Below are 12,413 nucleotides of genomic sequence, written 5' to 3'. Positions count from 1 at the left end.
ACATCACCCTATGTGAACTCACAGTTACGTTACAAAAATGTAAAACATCCACACCCGGTCCGGATTACATTAATTACACAATGATAAAAGCCCTCCCCAATCAGGCCTTACAAGAACTTGTTAAACACTACAACCAAATCCCAAAAACCTCTACCCCTCCAGATAACTGGAATAAATTTTTCTTAATACCTATTCCCAAACCACAGCTACGGTTGAATGATCACAAGAATATTCGTGGAATAGTATTAGCATCTTGAATATGCAAAACATTTTTAAAAAAATACTACAACGTGTTTTATGGTACACAGAATACCATGAATTAGTTCCCAAATACCAATATGCGTATTTTAAAGGTCGCAGTTCACATGATGCCATTAATATACTAATAACGGACATATTGCTTGCTAAAACACGCAAATACCACACAGTTGCAATTTTTCTGGATATACGGGGGGCGTTTGATTCCGTCCCATTGCATATGTTATGGGCCTCATTATCATCCACTACTTCGTTCATCACACTACTATGAAACCTCCTTACATACAGAACGCTAATAATGAAACACCCTGATTCTCCACCTCTTTCACGTCAGGCTACGGATGGAATTCCACAGGGCGATATTTTTAGTGGCATATTATTTGCCTTGTATCTCTCAAACCTAGAACAACTTGTATGACAATATGCCCGTATCTTACTCTATGCAGATGATATAGTCATTTACACATCAGAGAGAGATTTTGATAGTGCACATAATACTATTACTAAAGTAATGCTTGAAGTACAGAACTGGCTAAGTGCCCATGGTTTATCACTATCTCCATCTAAGTGTTCAACACTCATTTTTACGCAGAAACGGATCTACAACACTGAACTGCTAACAGTGGCTTCCTATGAGATACCGATAAATACACATCATAAATATCTAGGCATCATCCTAGATAAAAAGTAAATTTTTCTAGACATGTCCACTGCCTCAGAAATACGGCTGCTAATTATATAAAACTGCTCAAAGCTATAACGAGACGATCATGGGGGGCAGACCCTACAACAGCCAAGTCAGTGAACTAGTTGTAGCTTTTATAGTATTTGGATAGTATTGGACTACTTCATACGATACTGTATAATGGGGGAGGTTTGCGCTCCTTATGATATTGGTTTTTAGTGTCGATACGTGTTGGAATACGCTTATTAGAGCAGGGGTTCTTTTATCTCTTATATGAATTGTATCTTTCATACAGTAGTTGGAGTTTCGGTACAATAGGATTAGAAACTTTTATTAAACGTCGTAGTAGGTACTTGGAAGCAAGGTACTGTCGGCGAATATGGAGTGGTGGTTCTCCCGTTTCCACTTGCAAAGCATTCGTCGGTGTAGATTTTAATGCACCAAAACAAGTACGTAATGCTTGGTGTTGTATAGTATTTAGCTTATTCAGCATTGCGGGATTAGCAATATCAATGATATGTGCGCAATAATCTAATCTAATCTTGTTTCTTTATGTTGGAACAAGTGCAGCTTACAGGTCATCAGAAAAATCAACAGACACCCCAAGTGTTTCTGGAAGGGGTACGTTTGAGAAGGGATGAGGATGATGATGATGTATAGTTTTTATTAGGAGAGTTCAGCACCATTAAAAATATTGAACTTTCATACATTTTTTTCTTCTTCGGTTGTTACACTTCAAAAAAAGTGTATGTGTATGCATAAAGCTATCCTTGTCTTACTATTTACAATTATGTACGTAGCTACTATTTGTAAACTATTCCACATATTTAGCCATTTCTGGCCATTTTTGCTATCAGTTTTAGCTACTTTTCGTCATTAAGTGTTGGCAACACCGCTCGATAGCTGTTGCAATCATTCCTGTTCCCTTGCTTATAGACAGGTGTAATTACTGCTTTCATCCAATCGGTAGGTACCATACTAAAATTCAATGCTAATCTTATTACTCTATGAAGCCACTTCATCACAGCCATGAATGAGACTGGGACTTCGGTGGAAGCTACATTTTGTTCTGACCTGTGCCAAGAGAGAGACATGATGTTATGTCAATGCTAGAATTCAATATAATAGTTGATCAGTAAGGAAAGAGAGAATATTCGAGTGAATATTATGTCTCAGCTGGAGATTAAACCATCCCACCACTTTCTTTTATCCCACTTCATTACTTGTAAACGTTTTCACATATTCCTACTGCTACAAGAGAAATAGCTTAAGAATTGAAACTACAATCTCAGAGGTGGCTACAGTTGTCTTTGTCTCTTGTTTCACCAATCAAGACTAGGTCATCTGCATACAAAATGCTCCATGGTAGGTCATACATGAGCTGTTTGTTCAGATGGTTTATGACCAAATTTCAAAACAATGCATTGAACCCTGATGAATCTCAACTTTCAAGGAAAACTATCAGACTCTCCAGTTCCACTCTTGACCTTAGTGAGTGGCATTTCATACATCTTTATCACTGCACTTACTAGCCACTCTGGCACATTTTGGATTTGTAAAGTAATCCAAACCAATTCTCTGGGAACTTGTATCATATGCTTTTTCTAGATCAACAAACACTGCATGAACATCTTATTTACGTTCCCTCTTCTTTTCTGTTATGATTCAATCTGCCTGGACTGCATCAATAGTTGACCTTTCTGAAACAAATCCACACTGGTCTCTGAATTTTTACTAGTTTTTGTATCCAGTTTTCCCGTATTCATTCCCAGATTTTAAGCCACTGAGACATTAATTTTATTCTTCAACAGTCCCCACATCTCCTAGAATTGCCCTTATTCTAGAAAATTGGTACCAGGAAACTTTCACAGAGCTGAGATGGAAGGAAGTTGCCAGCTAGCAGCTTGTTGAACAATTGTTGCAGCCACAAATGTCCATCTTCACTACACTTTTTCCACAATTCTGCATGGATGTCATCAGTGCCAACTGCATGCCTGTTTCTTCATCAACACCAACTTCTTCCACTGATGAACGGGTCTTTCTGTGGGGACACATTTCTTTGCTTCTTGATGGAGAATTTCCTCGTTCAAAAGTACTTCAAAGTAATCTTTCCGTCGGTACTTAATGTCGGATTCTTTTGCAATAATGTACCTTATTTGCTGTTAATGTACTTCAGGAAGGCCACACCTTGCGGTTGTTTACACTGCTGGAACGCCACCTTGTACACTTCGCTTGCACTATCTAACTCTTCCAACTCCTTGTACAGTCTGTCTTGTGCCCTGTATTTGCTATTGCCACAGCTGCTTTTGCTTCTCTTCGTGCTTTGGTGTGTTGCACTTTGAATGCGACTCCATCTGGGTCATTTGGTTTTTCGACCATGCCTTGCATGCCAGTTTCTTCTCCTTTAACTTCCATTGAATAGCTTTTTCTCACCAACAGGTTTTCTTTTCTATATGTAAGTTTCTTTTTGATACCCATAATTGCTCCTTCACCTTACCAATGCAGAACCTTTGAAATGCCACCCACATTTCTTGCACACTGAACTCAACACTGGTTATTATTATTATTATTATTATTATTATTATTATTATTATTATTAGCGTATGGCAAGGAAATTATATACATAATGTACAATAGGTACATAATAACAAAAACATCGATCTTACAATGTGAGGAATAGTCTGGCGAGGGGCTCCACAGTCACATTCTGGAGATGGTACAAAGTTCCACTTGTAGAGAGAATCCCTGCACCTTCCATGACCTGTCCTGATCCTGTTCAGTCTGGACCAAGTTGCACATGGTAGTTGGGATCCATTTGCAATATTTTCCCCTCTGAAGATGTTATGCAGGGGCACGTTGGGAGAGTTATTCCAGCAGCCTTTCCACTCCTCCAAAGCATTGAAGTTGTTGGACGTCTTCAGAGCTGCATCACAAAGGGGTGGATGTCGTGATTTCAGTCTTTTGAGACTAAGAGCTGGTATATCATTTAGAACAGGTAGCAGAGGATTCTTGCAGATCTTGTTGTACTCTCGAACAAGAGCTCCGGATCTTCGTAAGTCAGGTGGCATTATTCCTGACAACAGAGGGAGCCAGTGAACTGGAGTTGATCTGATGGTGCCAGATATAAGACGCATGCTGGTATTCAATTGTGGGTCAATATACTTTGTATATGGACTATTAATCCACACTGGAGCACAGTAGTCAGCAGCAGAGAAAACCAGTGCTGAGGCTGAAGAGCGTAGGATGTTTGCAGTAGATCCCCAAGTGGTACCAGTTAGCTTCTGAATAATATTCAACACTGATAACTAAATCCAAAGATCCCAGTTGATGTAAGAGAAAAATACAGACAGGTACTACAGCCCATAAGGAATGTGAGGAAAAGTTTAAAATGTCTTGAGGGTATTAATTTCGATATTTTTGCTGTAAGAAGTTGTACTAACATTATGGGCAAGGACACTAAAAAGGCCAATGAAATAAATAATCAAAACAGAAGCTGAGTCAACAATCCTTTTTTTTATTGTATTAAAGAATATAAACATCTAGCTTAAGTGGAAGAAGGAATTAATACATTTTCCAAAGAAAGAAAAAGACAAACTTATCATACAGTGTGATCAAAATATGCAAGATTATTGAAATCAAAATAATATTACCAACAATTCATTTTGTTATTAGGAATATTTTTTAAATGTTGTTTTACACATTTTCCATCCTTTTGTCTGAAATGTTTTAATCAGAATATATATCATATATAATTCCATGAACATCCTTAAAAACTTGAGATTACTGAAGACTTAAATATTCTAAAATTTTAAATCTATGTTACTAAAATTACTTGATATGTATCCATAAAAGTAATACTTTTAAAATTCTTATATGGGCATAAATACTGTATCATGTAAAGTGCTTATGAAGACAATATCTGAATTGGTGTTTTAGCCTTTACTCAGCCTTCTTTTAACAGATTTGAAAGACGACAGCAGACACACATCATGTCCAATAAAACTGCAGATTAACTTTGTGTCTAGAGCAGGGATGACCAGGTTGGATTCACAATCTTCAAACTATGATGTGAAGTAACAGTCACGTAGTGTGCAGATTATTTATCTGTATTTTGTTGTTTGTTCTAATCCCAACACACACTGCCTCAATGTCGGAACATACTAGTCAAGTTACATCATGTCACAGTCGTTTTGTAATAAGACGTGAAAAAGATCCAGGTGTGCGTTTGTTTTTGACATTAGAACACACAACAAAATACAGACAGGCAAACAGCACCCAACGTGATAGTCGCTTCATGTCATAGTTTCAACATTGTGAATCCAACCTGATCATCTCTGTTCTAGAGATTTTTTTTTAAATGTTTATGAAGTTGGATCATAATTAATATGATATTATTGTAATCAGTAGAAAATGCGCTAGAGGAAAATGAAAACAGAACACTTGCTAACAACAAATAGATAAACTTAAAAAATGAATTAATTAATTAATTAAATTTACACATATTACAGCACATTAACATGATTATATTTGAAGGGAGATAAAGCAATCATCAGAATCCCTAGAAACTATCTGTGGTAGTAAACTACCAGTACCATCAGTATTGTAATTTTTGTAATTTTTTTACTGCTCAAGATCATAAGGAGGCATTTTTGCTAGTTTTTTAATGTTGCACTAACCCTTAGATATTTGGTGATCAGGGATGGGAAAGCACTAGAATATGAGCAATGAAACATAAATGCACCAAGCGAGTTGGCTATGCGGTTCAGGTCATGTAGCTGTGAGTGTGCATTCGCGAGATGGTGGATTTGAATCCTGCCATCGGCAGCCAGGATTGGAAAGTAGCAGCTGTGGCCTTATTTAAGGTGAAGCCCCAACATTTGCATGCTGTGAAAATAGGAAACTATGGAGAACGATTTTCAGGGCTGCAAACAGCAGGATTCAAACTCACCCTCTCCCGAATGCATGCTCACCGGCTACATTACCTGAACCACATAGCCTACTCACTTGATGCATTTATGCAAGCTACACTACAATATACCAACTCCTAGCATAATGGTACAAGGTGCAATATCCTACTAAGCTTGTTCAGATTCACTATCAGTGGATAGAACTGAGTTCTTGAACAGGTTATCATCCCAATTTTGTTCAAAATGGGAGATGTACTCTTCTAGCATGATGGTACCCATGCACATTCTCACATTTTGTCTGTACAATTCCATTCCATTTCCATTTACTCACTAGTATGATCACATGGGACCATGTTGATATCCAATAAAACACTTCATCTTGCCTTGCAAATGTGATCACTCATTAAACACAAGTAGGTCCAAATACAATCCTAATTCCACACTGTTACACTTTCTCAGAGTATTCTGTTTTCGTTTTCTTCTAAGGTACGATTTTTCTCTAGAGAAAATGTAGTATTCAGGTAAAAAGTGTTTTTGTACAAAGAAAATTCACTACACTCAGAAATGCTACTGAGGCAACTCACATTTGTTATGTACCAGTATTTCAAAATTTTCCTTCATCAATTCTTATGGACTAATTTTGTACTAGAGGGGACAAGTCACAAAATATTAGTCTACAAACATTTTTAAACTGCTGAACTGAAACCCAAATTATATATAACTTTCTTCAGCTTATCCCAGTTATTTCAGGGATTGCTGAAACCACCCAGGCTCATTTTGGTTTTGGTCAGGGATTTAAGGCCAGATGCCCTTCCTGATGATATGTGATTCTTGAGATGAAAGTTTCAACCCAGGATCGACCGGGATTCGAACCTAAATCTTCTGGGTGGGAAGCCATCCATTTAGCTCCTGAGCTAACCATGCTACCTTGCAACCCAAATTATGTTTGAATGCTTCATATTTACACTGAAAGTAGCATAACATGTACACTGGTAATGTATGAAACCCCAAGATATGGAAAAAATAGCATTTCTTAATTCTGTTGTTTAGTTTAAGTATTACTTTTTGGCAACATTAATTGCCACAGCCTCATCTTGAGAAACACCTTGCAAAGAAAATGGAGTTGCACAAACAAAATGTGAGAATGTGCATGGCTACCATCATGCTAGAAGAGTAAATCTCCCATTTCCGGTTCGGTTACTATTTTCATCACATAGCCAATAAGTTAGATAGTGGTGGAAGCCAACGCAGAGGCAATTTGGTCAGGGACTTTTACCCGTATCTGAGAGCTGGTTTGAGGTCCACTCAGCCTACGTGATTACTATTGAGGAGCTATCTGACGGTGAGATGGTGGCCCCGGTCTAGAAAGCCAAGAATAACTGCCGAGAGAATTCGTCGTGCTGACCACACGACACAACGCAATCTGCAGACCTGCGGGTTGAGCAACTGTTGCTTGGTAGGCCATGGCCCTTCGGGGCTGTTGCACCATGGGGCGTTTAATTAGAAATTTAAAGAAGAACTCTTAGTAATAAGGGCAGACATTACTGATAAGTACAGCATTTAACCCCTTTTATTTTTGAATTCACCTAAAATTATTTTGTACAATAGAGAATTATTACATTTTTAAGGAAAGGAATGTCAATTTTGTGATGTTAAAGGAATGCTATGTTACAAGTAATTTGTGGAAGAGGAATGTAATATTTGGAATAGGGCATACATATCTCACATACTAATTACTGGTAAGTTTCTTTTTAAATACTTTAAACTCATGTGAGTTGTTATTCTTACAGATAATTTCTAGACATTTCTGAATTTTCTTTCCATTGAAAATATAATTTCATTTCTTTCTTTGTACTATTAGAGTTATGATAATATATTAAGCTTAGGCATAGAATGTGGACAGAGAAAAAAGTCATATAATCATCTTGTCAAATTTTAGCTGTTATTTATATACCTGAGACATCCAAAGGGAAAATGCCATGTTAACTTTATCGATTACAAGAAGGCTTTCGACCTTCTGGAGTGACTGATACTTGATAAACTGAGACAGTTACTAGGAGAAGGAAGTTACCGTACAGACATCTTGGTCAACATTCTACAGTCCAATATAGTCATTGTCAGAAATAATCTTCAAACTAAACGGCATATTATGCAGGCAAGGGGTGTTTTACAAGGCGATCCGATAAGCCCATTCGTGTTCAACCTTACAACGTGGAGATACTGAACGGATTCAGAAAAATTTTCTTTCACACCTATGCTGATGATATGGCATTAGGATAGAAAAAATGGACAGAAAGATACAAATTTCAGCTGAACATTGATAAAACGGTCCACAAGATCTTTAGGAGGGGAGGCAAAGCTGCAGCCAAAGGCCAAGTTTTTATGGTCAGGACCCCCTAAAAATAGTCAGTGCTTTAATTACCTAGGGAAAACCCTTCAGACTTCCAGAAATACTTTCACGAAACATGTACAGAAAAGGGCGTCGGCAGCAGTCATAGCAATGTGCAACATTAAACTAGGTCTACTAAGAAGGTTATCCGTTGATACTGCTATGAAGATTTTTCAGTAGCAAAATACTTCACCAAGAGCAACCTAAATGTAATTGAGAAAATTAAATCAACGTTTCTAAAGAAGATCCTGTGTTTTTTTGAGATATACCTTGTCCAGAATGGTCTATGAACTAACTAGGGGGCACTTTTTCATAGAGGATATACATTTGCTCTTGCCATCCAATTCTGCCTACCAGGCTTGGTAACAGAACTGCATGAAAAGAAGAGAATAATATGGTCAGACTTATGCAACAGAAGCCATGACATCTAGTGACTGGAAAGGGGCAGATTAAGACCTACATCACACGGTAACTTGATTCACTGTCCATGCCTTCTATTTTCAACTGTGTTCAAGGAAAACATTTCACAACCCAGATGCAGACTGTATTTGTGATCTGTATGGGAAGAACTGGGAGTGCTATGATGTGGAGTGGTGTGATAAAAGACAGGGATACTTAACTGATCTGCATAGTGAACGAGTTCTATTTGAAAAATCTCAGTTTGTCTCCCAGAGAGCAGAACTCCTTAGCTATTGACTTTCTATGTGTAAAGACAATGGAAATTTCTGTAGCAAATCTTTTACCATTTTATAAAATGGAATTAGTTTCCCATCATCACCACAGATGTCCGGTTCCATGGCTAAATGGATAGCGTGCTGGCCTTTGGTCACTGGGGTCCCGGGTTCAATTCCCAGCAGGGCCAGGGATTTTAACCAACAATGGTTGATTCAGCTGGCACGGGGGATGGGTGTACGTGTCGTCTTCACCATCATTTCATCCTTCACATGGCGCGCAGGTCGCCTATGGGTATCAAATCAAAATACCTGCACCTGGCGAGCTGAACATGTCCTCTGACACTCCCGACACTAAAAGCCATACGCCATTTCATTTCATTTACCACCATAGATACACCTAATGCATACCTGCCGACCCTTCCGATTTACCCCTCCTCTACAGCATCAATATTACACTAGGAGTAGCAAGCTTAGCCGTTCATACACAACCGGAACAATTGATCCCAGCTAACGTCGACAAGACAAGTAAGTTCATACAATAAACACTCACTCTACATTTATTACCGTATTGGGTTCCACATTCATAATTCTAATTCCCCTTTTTTTCTCTTATCCAGTTACAGACAACTCATATTCCTCCCAGATTGAATATGCACCAATGCGAAATTAATCAACAAGAATGACGGAATTTTCCAAATATTTTTATCCGATAAGCAATGAATGAAATCAACAATATGTATCCTACTTACACGCTTCGACCTTAAAACATAACCATGCTTCTTTCTAAAGGAATATTAAAACTGTTTCAAACCCAAAAAGAACGACTTTAACCAAGATTCCGGTTTTGTTAAAATTCTTACGACTCAGGCGACCATATCAGCTGAAGAAACCCCAACTCATGCTGTGATCAATCCAATCCGCAATTGGAAGTCTAGTCATTATAAAATAAGTTAATTCATTGTTCATAAATTCTGGCAGAACAAAAATTGGTACCAAAATTTCTAAAACCTACACAGAGGAAGAGTATAACCAATACGAATAGAATTCAGAACAAGGTCAACGAGATTTGGATAAGAAACGAAATTAAAGCGACTTACAAAAAGAAAGCCCTCTTAAATTTACAATTATATAAAGTTCATTTATTTTTGGACCAAATGTTGTCTCCGATGAATGCTACATGTGGACTATAAATTAAATATTAATGACTTTAACCAAGATTCCGGTTTTGTAAAAATTCTTACGACTCAGGCGACCATAACAGCTGAAGAAACCCCAATTCAGCAGTGATAAATTCTAGTCAATACAATTTGAGAAACCCCAATTCACGCTGTGATCAATCCAATCCACAATTGGAAGTCTAGTAATTATAAAATAAGTTCATTCATTGTTCATAAATTCTGGCAAAGTTAATGCACATATTGTACATACTGTACATATTGTAAACTATGTAAATAGCATAAGACAATATTTAGTATTAAGTTAGTTTCTTCTTCTTCTTCTTCTTCTTCTTCTTTTATGACCACATAGGATCATTTTAGTCAGTCCGTCGTTCAGGTCTCTTTAAGTTAGTTTACTACAAGTTCCAATGTTTATAGTTTTAATTCTTGACCTTAAGATTAATATAGGCTGAAGATGCCCATAACTAGGGTGAAACATGTCCCTAACTGGTGTGTTTAATTCATGTAGAATTTAACCACTAAAAATATATATTTCTATTGAAAAGAAGGTGGACACAATAATTTTAATCTTGAAAGAGTTTACCTTCCGATTTACCCGGAAACTTTCTGTTTTTTAACTTGTCTTCCAATTTTCCGATTTATTTTTAATTCTTTATATTTTTGACCAATATAACCTTGAGTACGGTCAGTACTCTTCCCCTAGGATAAATAATAATTTCTTATGTGCTTTTGTAATTTACCCAACCTCATTTTCAAGCATATTTATTTGATTTATGCGAGTATATCGTCCGTCAATTTTGTGTATTGTGTTTCCTGCTCGCTACAGCAACATGAGTGCTTTACGGCTGGGGATTCGGGACTGCAATTGTCCTACAAGCAAGAGAGACTAGCGCGCGCTAACAACTCGGTTAATCGGGATGAAAGAATGAGTTTTCTTAATGTGTGGTTCGTGCACTATTAACATCGTTTCTGTGCGTAACTTCATTGGAGTTGTAGGCCACGTGTTTTTCTAGCAGTTCTGAGCTTTTCCCCGTGTCAAAGTCGTATGCTAATAATGGATGAGACATACCAATCTGTTTTGTATGTGGTAGTTTCGCGTATTTCAGTGCATTTTTGTTCATTCTTACTTCGTAATGTTAATGAGTTGAATAAATTTCAGGGAGTTGTGTCGGTGACAGTTTCTGCTATTTTCTCTTCACTTTATGGCCAAAAAACATAACAAACGTTATCTCCAAGTGTTCAGAGATACCTATAAAATTAAATTTCTGTTCATTTTACAGTATAATAAAGAAAACTATTATGCGTTTTGTTGCATGTGTTGGTGTGATATAAATACAGTGGAACCTCAATATCTCAAATCACCTCGGGAGATAAATTTTATTTCGAGTTATCGAAACACCATTTTTGAGGATGTATAGCACATAACTGAATCATATGTATCTACAATCTTTTACTGAATATATTATTTTTAACAGTACTTAAAAATATACAAAGAAACTCTATTTTACGGCATCACTTTAATTATAACACTTATTATAGTACGGTAACTTTTTAGAAGACAGGATATAGTACGTACAGTAGTGAAACAAGAAATATAGCTCCGTTAACACCTTTGGAAAAACATCTGTCAGTCTCTTCTGTTTGTTGCAGTTAACCTTTCCTCCCTTCACGTTGAAACTTCTCATCATAGCACGCAGCCGAGTTTCGTAAGGCTTCTTGTCCACCAGAAGCGAAAACCTACAAACTGCAAGTTCAGATGAATCTGTGTGAAGTCTGTTCATCCGAAATTGTGCGTACGCTATCGTCCTTTGGCTGCGTATTCAGCCGAGTTATTTAATAGGTGTATGTCTGAGATGATGGCATCTCCTAAAAATTGTATTATCTCTATGCATTAGATACACCTCTGCTAGCGAGAAGAAGAGCTCAGAAAAGGAGACGGGAGTGGGTAAATGATGTTATCGAAAAGGCAAATGTTTGGTGAATTTTTGCATACATGGGCTGATATGGAAAAGGATGAAAGACAGTGCTTTGGTTATGTTTGCATGACCTGTGAAACATTTCGATACATATTACAAAAAGTACAATATTAGTTAAAGAATTACAGTAACTTTCGAGAAACTTTTTCACCTGAAAAAACATCTAGCTGTAACTTTGAGGTAAGCAATGTTCATTTTGAAATGGGAAGTTGGAGAATTTCTCCCCTGCTACTTATTTTTTCCAATGTTAACATTCATTTCTTCCTAACCAGGCAAAGGAAATCTTCACTTATCCCAGAGTATGTTTTGTAACAGCGAGAGGTAATAGAAATAGCGGAAATGCTTT

The sequence above is a fragment of the Anabrus simplex genome, chromosome 1 (genome assembly GCF_040414725.1).
Source record: "Anabrus simplex isolate iqAnaSimp1 chromosome 1, ASM4041472v1, whole genome shotgun sequence".
Taxonomy (NCBI): Eukaryota; Metazoa; Arthropoda; class Insecta; order Orthoptera; family Tettigoniidae; genus Anabrus; species Anabrus simplex.
Note: the sequence above shows the minus strand (reverse complement) of the source record.